Source organism: Larus michahellis, chromosome 1 (assembly GCF_964199755.1).
Source record: "Larus michahellis chromosome 1, bLarMic1.1, whole genome shotgun sequence".
NCBI lineage: Eukaryota > Metazoa > Chordata > Aves > Charadriiformes > Laridae > Larus > Larus michahellis.
In genome coordinates, this window is record NC_133896.1 from 88,632,937 (window position 1) to 88,648,152 (window position 15,216).

General features: G+C 40.9%; 1 protein-coding gene across 4 annotated transcripts in view; it reads left to right on the top strand.

The window, feature by feature from the left end:
* The window catches only part of PHF21B (PHD finger protein 21B), a 167,903-nt gene that overhangs the window by 87,011 nt on the left and 65,676 nt on the right, over positions 1-15,216 (top strand). The gene's annotated exons all lie outside the window — the stretch shown is intronic.

The window sequence follows — 15,216 nt, forward strand, 5'->3', positions numbered from 1 at the left end:
TTTTGTCTCCTGGGCCCAAAGCTGTCTTGCTGTGAGGGTGGGCACGTCATCTCCCCTTTATGCCGGCAAAGAGGCTAGTTTGGACATATTCACGTGCCAGTCCAAAAGAGTTGGGTTGTTTTTTGTTTTCCTCAGACCTAGAGTTGCCCTTGGAACAACATGAAGAGTGCACTGGCTGCTGTGAAGCCATGTTTGTCAGGATGAAAAACTTAGTTTTATTTCCCCCTGCACTCCAGTCATTCTGGACTGGACTTTCCTTGTTTTTCTGCAGCTTACGCGTGGGTGGCACTGCAAGTCCTATTATACTCATAGACTGTACGTTATCTGGCAAACTCTCCTAGGAAATTGCTCATGTGTCCTAGAGAACGTTAAAAAAACCCAACCAAAACGACACAGATCTCTCAGCTGAGAACATATGTGCCCTGTTTCAACATATGTGCCATCTTTTGTTGATCCACACCCTGCCCAGATAAGCAATCAACTAATAAACTTGTATCGTGTTGAGTTTTAGAATGGAAATGCTGGTAAGCCCTTAAGTGCAGTGATGTTAGTGGATGATACTGATATAATAAATAGCAGGAGATTCACTCATGCTCACTGCTAAAATACCTAGGAGCTTCACTTTCTTTCCAGCTTGGAAAAGTTTCCATTTACAGGTTGCTTTTCCCATTTATAGATTTATCTACTGCTGAATTCAGCAGTCTTTGTCTCTTGCCACTTTGTCCACCTTCACATTAAGAAAACATCTCTGATGCTGTACTTAGTTCTTTTTGAAACTTTTAGTTAAAAAATCGAATGCATTTGCCTTTAGCCTATTCCAGCACTGGATTCCAGCATATCTTGCTTTTGGTTCCTGGAAAGAATGCTGTCAAAAACTCTTTAAGTTTTGAACACCTTTCCATTAATGTCCTGTTTCTTGTCTGCTCTCTCCCTTTGCATTTGACTGTTTTTTAAAAATAATTTTTGTTGAGTTGTATTCTTGACAGCTCCCATTCTTGTGGTTAATTTCTTATTTTATATGTCAGCATAAGACTCAGGGTAGTGCCTTGTAGGTGGATGTGTCTACGTGGGGATGTTCATGTATATTAAGCAGAGGTGTGAATTGCAGGGCATGAGCTTTTTTGGTAAAGGTGTTTGTAGATAGAAATTGTTATTAGAATTATTAAATATAAAAATATAATAATTTTTATAATCAAAAGACTTATTTTCTTGAAATGGCTGTTGAGAATAAAGAATGTATTCCCTGTCAAGCTACAAATGCTTTAAGACAGGTCAAATTTTAGATCTGAATGACCTGACAGAGACCTATAATCCTCTGAGGGTTGAGAGGGTAATTTACTCACTGTGTCCATGCAGTTTTTAGCCTCGCTGCTGAGTCTGCATATTGGTTATATTGTAGGCAGCAGTCTGCTGTAAATGGGACTGTTTCCTCATAGGCTGCTGAACACCCAAGTAACAAAAGTGAGTGTTGATTACTACTGGAAGTAGTATTACTACAGCTTGTTGGCCTAGCAGTGAAAGGCATGGTGGCTTTTTACTTAGTTCCTTTTCTTTGTCCTGACGGGCTCTTGCGTGTGTTCTGTTGCTTTCTTTTATTCTTTAATCCCTTCTTTTATATTTCCCAGTTTCCTCACAATTCATTGTGAAGTTGCCAGGCTTGCGCCCATAGCTGCCCAAACCCCACAGCAGCACCCTTCTGAAAGGGTGCTTTTCCTTCCTGGTTCACTCTTCCTCCCCTCTTTCTCCTCCTGATGCGTTGTCCCAGTTGTTTCTGCAGCTATGGTGTGAACTGAGGTGGGAGACCAATCTGCATTAAAACCTAGATTTTTTTCTTTGCCAGCTTAGCTTTAATTAGTAGAGCTCCTGGTTTATTGCACAGCTAGCTATCTGGATGCTGGAGCAGCCACATAGCTCGGGACGGCACAGAAGGTTCAAGACACCAGGAGACAGCTTGCTTTGGAAGCACTGCTGATGCATATCAGCGTACAATGTTTGGTAAAATGTGGCCTGTTCCCCTTACCTCCTGGAGGAAGCCATAATTATTAGGCTTTATTTTATTTTTCCACAGTTTCTTCTAAAGGCTGTAGTTCTTCAGAAAAAAAATAAATATTATAAAATCAGGGGCAAAAGCAGAAATAAAATGATACAGGGCTGGATGCAGTCACAGTATTGATAGAGAAGCTGTGCAGAGAGCTACTTCTTCCAGATTGAGTACTGTTAACATCCTCACCTCCTGCTCAGCTGGAATGCGCTGGAATGAGCAAAGCATGATTTTTTGCCCCATTCTTTTTCTACATCATGCTTTTTCAATGCACACAACTGCAGCCCAGTCTTATCCTGGGGGGAGTGGGATGGGGTTTACACCCCAGATGATTTTGAAGCATGAGAACTAGAACAAGGCCTTCGTTTTTCTTTCCCACTTATGGCTTGACCTGTATTTGAACTCGGATCTCTAGGGGCTGCTGCACAAACCTGCCACAGAGCTCCATGGTCGTGTCCTAATCCTTGTCTTCTGTTCTGAAGGTGTTCCACTCTTGCAGAAGAAAAGGCTAGCCCAAATGGAAATGTAAAAAAAAATAATAAATGGGTGCACTGCAGAACTGGAGAGCCAGAGCACCAGTTTTTTTACTGACCGTCCTGTCATTTTTTGTGTTCAGCTTCTTTGCAAAATGGCTTTTATCAGAAGAAAAGCTATTGGCTGCGATAAATGTTCCAGGCACGGGATCTGAGTGAGTGACTGAGGCAGAGTTTGTATTGAGTGGCTATGATGTTTTGCACTCCGTAGCACACAATGGGAAATAAGGCCAAGAGGATGTTGTTTATTCTGATCCTTAAATGTAACAAAGTTGTGAAACAGTTTGCTAAAGCTTCTCTCATTCTCTTCTCACCTTTCTTTTGTGCCCTTGAATCCTTTCTAAGTATACACACAGATCTGTGTCACTCTGTGCAGCTCCCTATATAGCTCACATGGCTGAAAGATGTATCTAAGTGCTTTCTACTACCATAGCAAGAAAATCAATATACCAAATGTCTGTCTTTCTCCTGCCGCTGTTCATGGGAGTAGTTTAGAAACTAGTTCAGACACTCATAACTGCAGACTAGCGTCTAAATTTTGCAGATAATTTCCATTTTATCTGTGCATTGTATAATCATCTCCATCTTTATGTGTGAAGGCAACGGCAGAGTTACTGTGTAGTGCGTCCTTGCTTTCTCCTTAGCTATTGTGTTCCTCTCCTATTGTTGTTTTGAAGTGGGCCCAGTCTGTTCTTTCTCATTCTCTCTTCTACGTTCCATTTTATTTACTGCCATTGGCATGATCTGCATTATTTATTGCTCGTTACTCTCTCTTTGGCCTCTGGAATAATGGTTGTGTAGTGTCTTGGTTTCACCCTAGGATCTACACAGTCCTTCATTAGCAGCTTCTTTGTCTCTTTTTAATGTTATTTCCCAACACTGCTGCTGTATACCTTTCTTTCCCTTTAAGCATTATCTTAGCATTTGCATTTCCATTAAGTTAGAGTGAAAGCATATCATTCCCTTGTTTCTTAAATTTACCCAATATTTTCAACATCTGCTAATATATTTGTACAGTTCAGTCATTCTAAATAGTTTTTTCATGCATTCTCTGAAGTCTCATTAAAAGGAAAATATTACATGCTGCATCCCCCTCTTATGACTGATCAATTATCTGTATCTAGTCAAGTGGTATTACTTGTGATTCTCAGGCTGTAAAAGTTTGCTTTTGATTTTTCACATGTTATGTACTTGCACAGCATTCTTTGTCAGACTGGGGGGATTAGGGAGGGGAGGTTAATTTTTTTTTTATCTGTCTAAACCACCCATGTCCCTAGAGTAACCGGGCCATTACATGTTCCCCATAAAAAAAGTAGAGCATTGCACAGTGGTCTGAGCACATGACAGAGGGCTTGGAGTTACTAATTTCCTGTATCCCCTACTTTTGTAAGGGGTGATATTTGATCAGGTGGTGTTAATTCAGCCAGGTTTCGAAAATTGCCATGTGTTTTTGATAACCCATTGTTTGATAATCTGCCTTTTTGAACATCTTGAAAAACAGAACAAAAAACTCACTGCTGTGGCTGCCTCAAGTGCTGCGACAGCCACCCTGTCTGCACATTCAACCATAAGGTTGGATAAACAGGGCAGTTTACTATTCAAATTTATGTTTTGGATAGCCCTAAATAGGCCACATAACAAACGAAGTGGTGCAACTAAAGCAAAGAAGAAGGATGGAGTGAGAGTGCTCTCCTGACAACTAAAGTTTCAGGTTTTTAACGTCAAGGTTCAGTTTCCAGCTTTGACTTGATATATCACGTGAGCATGTCTCTGGCCTCACTTTTAGCTCCTGCAGCTTCTCTCCACAGGTGTACTGTTAGTTGCTACCTCTCAGGGATTTCTGTGACTGATGCAGGGATGCTCCGAGATCCTGGGAAGGGACAGAGAAAGGCATTGAGACGCATTGAGACTGTCATTTTACTGTATATTAAGGTGTATTAGAAAGCAGGAAGTTTTGAGATGGAAGTCCATTGTCAACTCATCCTTCTAATTTACACCTGCAAAGCACTTGCACAATTGTTCATCATTCTTATTCCATAATTTATAATGAATTGTTTTACCTTACGAGGCAGGAGGATAATCTTTCAGAGGCTTGCCACTTCAACCCTTTTCTGTCCATTGATGAGCAGAGCTCCAAAAGCGCTACTGGGAGAAATTTGGCCCCCTGTGTGTCTCCTCTCCCATTCCTTCCAGCTTCCTTGAACACCTTTCTTCTTCAGACTTGTAGCAGCTCTTTTTAGAAGTGTAGTTATCAGTTGTGTGTTGGTCATCTCTGGCTCTGGGCTTTGCTACGTTTCTGGATCCATAGATTGTTTTTTATGCAACTCGTGGAAAGGAAAAGACATATAATGAACTTTGTGCCCTCCACTTAGTTCAATATGTGGCCAGGCCTGCACACACAGACCCAGAAAAATACTTGGAGCTGTGAATCCTCATCTTCATCTCCACAAGGGTTCCTCTGGAGGACATTAGAAAATATCAGTAGGCAAGCTTAGATAAACAGTACGATTAGATAAACAGTAGTAGTGCACTACCTTTGATTTGGCAGCTATAATCCAGTTGGATTAAGATGAGATCATATGATTTAGCTTGCCTTTAATAACAAAGAAACAGCATTTAATAGCTGCTAGCCAGTTAATTTCCACAATACCTTTGCGAGGAAGGCATGTTATCAAGTTGGGAAACTGAGGCAAAGGGATTTATCTAAATCCTAGAAAACACCTCCGATTACTTTTCAGTTCTGATGTGCTTAACCAGAAGTAGACACAGGTCCAGCCAGAGGCTGGGGTGGAAGGACACTACTCACTGTGCTGCCAAACCATACGGGGTTTTCGTTAGTAAGGTGTGCTAATAACTGATGGGTTTTGCAAAAAACCTGTTCATACTGTTGCCTTCCCCTTCTGTCCTCTGAACTAAGCACACTCTTCAGGTTTTGCGACAAAATCTAGAGCTCCGTTTCTTTCATGTACGAACATTCACTTGCAAAAATGAGCAGGGTCACCTGAGTTCAGGGTGCATGAGCAGAAAGTGGCTTTGTCTCTGGTCGCTGCTGCCCTGTGCCAGTTGGCAGTTGCCTGTGTGGACACAAGAGCCTGGATTTGGACTGAGGTGCCTAGATGTAGGCACTGAATTTGGGCCCTTTTTTTACCCCCTCTGCTTTGTTTGCTTTCACCAAAGCTCTACTTTGGAGTGTTGGAAAATTAAAAGGTTGCTCAGAGCAGTTTCATGACTACCATGCAAATATACCTGCCGTTGGAAAATAGTAATCACTCTGAAGTAACACAGTAATAGTAAAAGCTCGTACTGTCGGGATGAAATGTGCATATATAGAGTTGCTGGGGAAATGTCTATACAAGGTCTGCAGAGGAGGCTGGGATTATTTTTTTTTCTTTGCAACTTATACAGAATTTCTGATGGGAATACTTCACAACTGAAGCTCTGCCTTCCCTTGGGGGAAATGCAACCATTTAACTTCTTTCTTCTTTATATGTATACTGAGGAACTGATGGTTTGATCCCATGGGAAGTCTGTATCTGTTCACAGTTACATTTGTTCATTTCAGGAGGATTCTGTGTTATCTGGGAAAAAGAGAAAAAAAAAAAAGGATTTGGCTTAGTTTATTGTATTGCCAGTTCTTTCTGCCACACCAAGGAAGATGTGCATTTACAAATTTGATTTTAAACTGGGGTGAAGGAGGTAGAAATCAAAGAAATTATTATCAGGTCGGGGGTGGGGGCTGGTGGGAAGAATATGGGGGGAGGCAGTGTGAATCAGGAGGCAGTAGCTTTGAAACTGGATACAATAAATTACTCTAATTTATTGTTTATATTTGTGATTGCATGCAGTTGCATCTCTTTTTGCTTTGCTTGATCATAGGAAACAGCACATTTTTAAGCAAAAAAGAGAAGCCTCTGAGTTACCATCTTGGTCTGGAGACATACTAGGATGCAAACTTTAATGACATTTGTGCAGAGGAAAGGAAAATAGTGAGACAGAGTACTGAAACAAAGGGAGGCAGGATATCGAGAAATGTGAGCTTTGATGCCATTTAGAAAGGGTCTGGATCCCATGATTTATCTAAAAATGACAAGATGCCCCTCTAAAAATGCAAATGTTGGCACTGCATCTTGTAGCTATAATGAATGAGTCTTTCACACAATGGAAACATTCAACTTGTTCTAGGGCACTTACTGTGGCTCCATATGCTGAGCTGCATGCTCCTGGCCTTTAATCACTCTGCCTTTGTTTTTTGCAAAACTTAAATTAGAAGCACATTAGTGTTTATATGGTGTACACTCGGGATTTGGGTTTTTTTTGTGTGTTTGTTTGTGGAGAGTTGGTTTTGGTTTTTAACATTAAATAAGCCCGATGAATGCAGTCATCTTGAATGTACGGGACAGGACATGGCAAATCATTGGAAACTTAAGTTGGCAACAGCAAAACGATGTAAATTTTGAGCTGCTAATGGCAAGTAGGACTCCAGCTTTGGGGCGAGGGGAGAAACTATGTTACACAGTGGGGAGCCATTTAAACCCTCCTCTGACCCGCCAAGAGGACGCCTCTATGCTTTCTGGTTTATTCGAAGGGAGATAAAGCCAAAGTTTTCCTTTGTTGTAAGTTTGGGTTTAAAAGAATCATTTCATAGACGTGCAGACTGAGCTGCAGTCTTGCCCCTATGAACCTGACCTGGAGCACAATGCACCCTGTCTTATGGCTGTCGTTAACAGGGGCTTTAGTGTTGGCTGCATCTTACTATTAGCAGTTTACTATGCAGATTTTTTTGGGATTAAGGAAAAGAATAGAGAGCCATCCATCAAATAAAATAGGAAACCGACCACTCTTTCCTTGAAGATTTTTTTGGGAGGGGTTTATCCCACATGCATAATATTTAATTTTCTGGATGCATATATGCAGCATATATGCGAGTGGGCACATGTATAACTCCATTACAAGTTTTAAAAGCTCTGTTTCTGACAGAAAAGCGGGCTAATTAATAGGAGTAGGAGACAAAATGCCAGCTTGTAGATTTGTTTCCCCTGCAGAAATCAGCCCCCCTGTTAGACTGCTCCTTCTTGATCTGATGTAACAAGAAGAGAGAGTCAGCTGTGAATCAAGCGCCCTGTTCTCATTTCCTTGATCATTGACATGGTTTGAGAGAGAGAAAGGAGGAGGGATTATTTGTGAGGTTATTAAAAAAAAAAAAAAAAAATCCTCGCTCCCCCTCCTCCTCTCCTTCAAGATGCACAGGCACTTCCAGAATGTTCCATAATGTGAATCTGACTTTTCTCATTAAACATCGTCCTCTTTCCCCCCTACTCCTTGTTAGTTAAAAAGCGCTGTTTACAAGTCACTAAGCAGATAATTCTGAGCTTTGACGAGCGGATTGCCAGTTTGCAATACAGTTGAAAACGCGTTGTTTTTTTCAGTCAGCAAGCTGTTTAATGGTTTCAGAAATTAAAGGCTAATTGCACTTGAGTGAATATGTGCTTTTCTAAGCCCACTGTTACCATTATTAGGGTGTTTACCAGTTCGGAAAATTCTCTTTTTACATAAATCTGCTAATTCTTCATTGCTGCCCTGTGCTGGAAAGCAGCCACGCTGAGAGTTTTGGCCACATCAGACTGACAAGCTGGGGTGGGTTTTTTTGGTGCAACTTTAATCGTTGCGTGTCATCGTATTTCTGTGCAATGGTTTCGCTTGCAGGATTGTGCAAGTTTGTTCACATAACGTTCATGTTGTAAATGATCCCTTGTGAAAGAAAACTGCATGTCGATATTCTCGTTATGATATCAAGGAGATTAGGAAGTTGATTGCCTTCAGAGAATAAGCAAGAAATACAAGGGTAGATTTGGTAGCAGAAAAAGTTTAGCTGTTGTATGCTGCAGTATGCTTCTGCAATATATAAAATTGCTGATGAGTAGAAGAGCTTGGGAATGCTTCTAAAACAGATTTTCAATACCAATAATATTAATGGAAGCCTTTCCTGGAGAACGTGGCTGGTCAGAAAATCCAAAGCCATTGCACCTTAATAGAAAGACTGTTTCATTATTTCCTGGCATTTGCTTTCTTTCTAATTAATGTCATACACAGAAGGGGTAATCATTCAGCCATCTTTCTAGCTTAAAAAGAGTCAAAGATTAAAAAACAAACAATTACCCAATGTAATTAATTTGAGAGGGGATTTTGGGGGGTATGTTTAGAGGGAGGGGTTGTTCCCCTCTTCTGTTGCAGGCAGCGTTTGTCATTCTTTGGCAGGAATGACTAATTTATTGTCTGACTCTCCAATCTGGATGCATACGGGGTGGCTTTCATTCCCTCCCCCGCCGCCAAAACTCTTCTGATGTGCTGTGTATTTGTTTGGGAGGGGAGAGAGGAGGGGGGGAAGGGAGAAGGTTATATGTTTCTGACCTGCTTTACTGCTTTTCAACTGAAAGTAAATTAATGCACACGCTAGATTCCCCTCTGCTGTGCTGATTGGATCCTTGTGCCGATTAAATATTTCACACTGATAGAGGGATGCTGAAAGCACTCAGCTGGTAATGTGGTATGTACATCAGTGGTACAATAACTGACTTCCAGGTTAAAGTCAAACAAAACCCCCAGTTTGCTGCAGTTTTGATTAGAATGAGTTTCACTTTGAATTTAAATCCTTGAGCCTGCTGCAGCGATGGCTAATTAACTGAGATCTGATAGAAAGGAATACATTCTTACTTCTAATGACAGGCAGGCAGGAAGTTGTCAAAAAAAAGAAAGAAAGAAAGAAAGAAAGAAAGAAAGAAAGAGAAAGAAAAAGAAGAAGCCAGCAGACAAAAGAAGCCTTTAAAAAAATAAGAATGCTGAGATTGTACTTCTGCACATGTAAACCTCCCTGCCCGTGTTTCACACTCAGCCTCCTTCGGCTGAAAGTCCGCCCATAGAAAGCCCATTTCGATCGAGTTTCCAGATTTTCTTCAGCTATTACCTTAATACTCCTGACTAAAACTAACACCCGAGTTCCACCTAGTCGGGCAGTCCCTGCCTCCTCGTTTATTAATTGCGCTTTTGGGGGCTTCCTTGAGGAGAGGGCAAGGGACACACACAGGGGTTTGCTGCACGGAGCAGCCGAGGGAGTGTCCGCTCCGCTCCGCGCAGCGCCGGCCTGGAGGAGGAGGAGGGAGGAAGGCTTCCTGCCCCCGGGTACCGCACATCATCCCGCACAGCAGTGACCCCTCCCTGGGGGTCATTAAATACTTCTGTCGAGCGATTTCTCCTCCCTCCCCTCCTTTCTCCCCATCCCTTCCCCCCGCCCCAGCTTTGGCGTCGCAGGGAGAGCGCTTGCATCAAACTGACAGGTCATTTACCGAGAGACTGGCAGGAGGAACTACCCCAGCCTTCCTTAAAAACGCTCCTCCTCCTCGGTTTCACATCTTGAACACCATTACATCGAAATATTGTGTTTCAGAAACAGTGCATAAAACTTTTGCATGCCAAGTGTCTTCATCCTTGGTTGTATGAAAACATGTTTTACTGTCTTCTCTTTGGGCACAGGCAACCTGGTGCCCAAGGGTTGTATGCAAAGGGAAGCATTTTTTATGGGAGTCCAGGGATAAAATATAGACTACAGAGCCTTTCGCCTTCATAAGCATCCACCAAACTGCCGTGGGTGCCCATGTATGTGTACATATATATGCTCAGCCAAAGCCCTGCTCATTCCTTTCTCAGTGTGTAAAGATATGCAGGTGGTTGGTTCATCACTAAAAGCACAGATTAGGCAGGATCAGCTGTGTATGTAAGTAGCAACATGGAAATTCATGGAGAAATACGTGGAAATTCATAGGATTGTACAAAAATCCTAAGAGACTATACTAAAGTGCTATAGCTGGTGGCCTGTCCGCAATGCATTTGTGTGTTGTCGCTCTTTGCATATTAAATATTCCGTTGTTCAAGAGAATTTTATTGTGACAATTGAGTAAATGAACAGAGGTCACGGCTCTCATTGCAGGAGAAGTCTGTTCAGCTGTTCTGCATGCAGGGCCTTAGATTAGTGCCGAATGCTAAATTATTAATTGACGAGCCATCATTTTGGTTTGAAAGTGGATTGCCAGTCTTCTGCAAGCTAAATAAACTCTCAGGGTTATGCCAAATGTTTTCTCTTAGCCAGGGGGCCACTAAGGTAAAGAACTGATATTGCTCTGAAAACAATTGCAGTTTTTCACAGTGAAACTGCTTTGTCAGGAGAGCATCATTCTAGAAAGATTAATGGACTGAAGTCTCTATCTACAGCATGTAGGTCTTAAAATATAAATGTGATGGACAGTGAATTTTAGGTCCTTTTTAAACAGGTCTCGTATTTTACTATGAAAACGTGAAGGTTTGTTGAGAGGCATGCGTTTGTTTTAAATCACTGCTGTGGCAAAGAGCAGCCAGTAGCAGAGTATTCCTCCATTGTAGAATACGACCGTATTCTTGTTTGAGATGTATGTGCGCAGTAAAGTTGACATCAACTCTGTAAGGATTTGAAGAAGTGATGTAAGCTGCAGCAGAGTAAAAATGAAGGAATGGAAACATTGCGCTGAAAGTGACACTGTCCATGCAGAGCCTGGCTGGAGCCTGCGCGCACGTGTATGTGCATACATGTACTGTGTGGCTCAGCGTGTGTATCACAACAGCACAGCCGCCTTCAAATCCTTTCTCCCTTTGCTCTTTCCCATTATTCACTAAACAGAATGATTCATGGTACGTGATGGGAGAAGTAGTATTTGAGTAGCCGCTAGTAGGGACACTAAGCCTGTTGCCCGGTTGCCGTGTCATCTGCAAATCTTCACAGCACAGACCTCGTCAGGAAGGAGAGGGTGGGCAGAGGGCTTACATGTACAAATAAATAGAAAGGCCAGAGTTATTTTGATATATATGGAAAAAATATTAGCTCTGCTTTGAATAGTTGAGACTGTGCCACATACAAGATAGGAAATCATAAACAAGCGGCAGCTTTCCAGCACATTGTAGTGTGTTTGCATGTGACTGGCATACATATTTCAAACTCCGGTTTGCCTGTGGCATCCTGCAGTGAAAATGAAAGTTGTGTTGCTATTGAAAAGGAACTGCTTCAAAATTGGTGTATTGTGAGGACTGTTACGCTGTGGATGAGAAGCAGCGACCTGCTTTCCAGCATTTAAAGCCAATTTTTTTTCTTTTTTCTTTTTTTTTTTTTCTCTTTTGGCTCTTCCATTATATCAGCACATGTTTTCAGCTGCAGTGTCCAAAGCTTGCTTAGTTTCTTATTATTCATCATTCCAAAAGTGTCAGAGAATATGTTATGCTGACTGATTCTCAAAATGCAGATTTTCTCTCTCTTTAAAAACCAAGACTATTCTTTTAATTAATCTGGCAGAAATAGAATACAGCAGATGTAGGTTTTGTTGAGGATTTTTTTAATCTCTCATATCATAATCTTTGTTTCTGCCAACACTCCTTTATCAATGTCTTCTTGGGGGTATAAAATAAAAATGGTCATTACAAAGAAAAACAGCATAGTAGCTCGTCTCCTACTAATGTAATCTGATTAAGGAGGGTATTTCTGAAGTTTTGCTAGGTACATTTTCAGAAAATTAATAAATGAGACACAGAAGAGATACTGTAGCTTCTTTTCCCCAGACAGACAATTTTTCTGTAACTCTCTTTTGGAAGCTAATCTTGAGCACCTGATCCTTTGTATATGCTTCCATATTTAGTTTCTAAAATTTGCAGTTATTTAAATAAATTTAGCATAGCATTGCTCTGTGGGGAGGTCACTGGCATGGGCCAGTTGGTCCTTCCAAGCCTATCACAGGGACACATTTTTCCCCCCCTGTATTTACTTAGAAAAGCCGCAAAACCTAAATGAAAACGAAGGTTTTCCATTAGATGAATGTTTGATTTTAATATTTATCTGAAATTAGACTGAAACAAGCAGTAACCCTTACTTCCTTAGCTTTTTTTGTCGCATACATCTGAATAGACAGCTTTGTCAGTTTATTAGGAAAATACTCATCACATACAAAGACATACAAAACTCACTGTTAATGCATATAGAAGAATAGTGGAAACAGGCTGGATAGTAGTTTGAGTCATGAAGTTTTTTGTTTGTTTGTTTGCATCATTTGCTGCTTTTGTACTTCTTGGTACGATTTCCTCCTTTGGAACAAGACAAAAAACAATTACATGCTATTGAATTGTGTCAGGAGAGTCATAATCTACTTCTGCTTATATACTTGACTTTTCCACCCAGCTACTAAGTATTGTATGGGATCATGGAGTTTTATTTGCTTGGATGTTTTTTGTTGCGGAACTCCCTGAGAGAAAAGTAAAGCTGTACTAATACCGTTAGAATACTACATATTAGAAGTCGTATTTAAGTGAAAATCTTGAAATCAGTACAGTAACAGTATTTCTGTAAGAAGTTTTTCATCCCGTAATCAAAATACTCACATTTCTGAGGACAGACATTAAAATATATTTCAATACAATGACCTATCAGGGATCATGAATGCTCTTAGTTCCACAAAAAAAGAAACCCTGGTGCTGACGTCAGCAGCAAACCTCTGGTTGTCTGTAGCAGAGCTTGGATATCACTCCTGGACTAACTCCAGTTAGGTAATGGATTTACAGCACTGAAACCAAGTCCAGCATTTTCTGACAGTCTGTGAGCTTTGGAAGTCTTTCACATGACAGAAATCAAAACAAAAATATAGTCACAAGCTGAACTCTTAATCCGAAAGCTTTGTATTATTGTACAGGTTAATAAGGCGCTGCACAAGGAGGTTTTCAGTAGAGTTGGGAAGAGGTAGTGTTCAGCTCTCCTACATGCAGTCGTTTTGCATCTGTAGCAACATAACAGTACAAGGAACACCAGGGGAAAACTGCACAACAACCAAACAGAAAAATAGGAGTTCTATAGAATTTTGTCATAAGCAACTTCTCCTACCTACATAAAACACACCTGAGCTTCTTGGCTTTCACTTGAGTACTTTTAAACTAACAGATAGGTGTATTTCTGTACTGAAAGAAAAGTTATTTCCTCTTCAAAACATCTATGACGTGCAACAGTATAGTTTAAGGAAAATAACGCCTATGCTTCCTTGGGATGTTAGGATAATGAAGAATGAAAGGTAAAGGCACAAGTAAACAAACTTAAAACAATTTATATGAAGTCATGATTACTAGAATAATGCTGACATTAAAAGAGTAATTTCTTTACATTAAAATATGCAGCAGCTATCTCTGATAAAGTGCATGCTTGCTATTTCACATAAACACAAGAACTACAGTTCCTAGAGCAAACATATTTGACAAGTAAGGCTTTACAGCCTTAAAGTATATAATGGATTTAAAGGTAAGAAGGAAGTTACCTTCTTAAAAGTCAGTTAGTTTTGTACTACAAGGCTTCTACTTTATGCCCAGAAATAAGATTTTCAGCCTTGATTCTAGAAAGAACTAAGCACGGCTGTGACTTTATACACACACACGCGTATGTTTAAAATACAGTGTGTGTGTGTATATATATATACACACACACACCCCCTAAGGAGGTTTTCATACCTCCTTTCATATATATACACACACACACTGTATTTTAAACAGGCAAAGTTGACAACAAAATTCTTAATGACTTTTTTAATAGTACAGCAGCAGACCTAGACAGGCGGTGAAATTTCCTGAAAGGGTTCGCATTAGATGCAATTGCACGGAAGCCATAGGACCAGTCAGCGAATAAAGTTAAACATGGGCAGAAGTCTTTGCAGGATTAAGTACCTTTGATGTCAACTCTTGTAAAAATGAGATGTTTAATGCTTCGAAGTATCAAAAGAGGCTCGAACCAGGACATTTTTTCCCCATGTAAGAACAGCTTCTGAGATAATTTGAAATGCAACAACTTTATAAAAGTTTTTTTCTTTTCAAAAGCGAGCATTTTATGCAGACACTGGCATTCACCATATGGCAATTTCAGAGTGCCTACAGAAATCTCAAGTCTTGTAAGAGATACTGCAAATAGGTCATAATCAATGTGTTCCTATTACAGAGGACAGAACAGCCACTCTGTAGCAATTTAAAAGTACAACTGTTAAGAAAAACAGAGAACTGCGAGTTAAAATGGGTGCCGTGGAGAAAACTTCGCTTGAAACAAAAAAAAAAAAAAAATCCCACCCCAAAACCAAAACACTGGAAAAACAGTGAAAGTTTGTGAGGGGGGGGGGGGGGAAAGTTGTTAAAGAAGAAACAACAACAACAAAAAAAAAGAGTCCGAAGTAAGTCAGGGTGAAAGAAGAGAAGTAAGGAAGCGCTGGGGTGAGGCGAGCAGGTGTAGATTTTCGGACTGATGGAAGAGAAAGTTGAAAAGAACGTTCTTTACGTCTAAAGGCCTTTTATTATTAGTTAGAGCTGAGTATTATCTAGACCTATACCAAGATCATTAGTTACGGGCATAAACAGATACCAAAGGAAAAAACCAACCCGAGTGAAACCGCGAGTCCCCGAGGGAGCGGGGGAAGCCCAGCCTTTCCCCTTCCCTTCCCGCCTGTCCCTTCCAAGGAGAAAACCGTAAAAGGAAGTAAACCCAAATCCGTGTCGGCAGGGCCGAGCCCGGCAGGGCAGCTCCAGCCGGGCCGGGGTGCCGAGCGGCGGCGG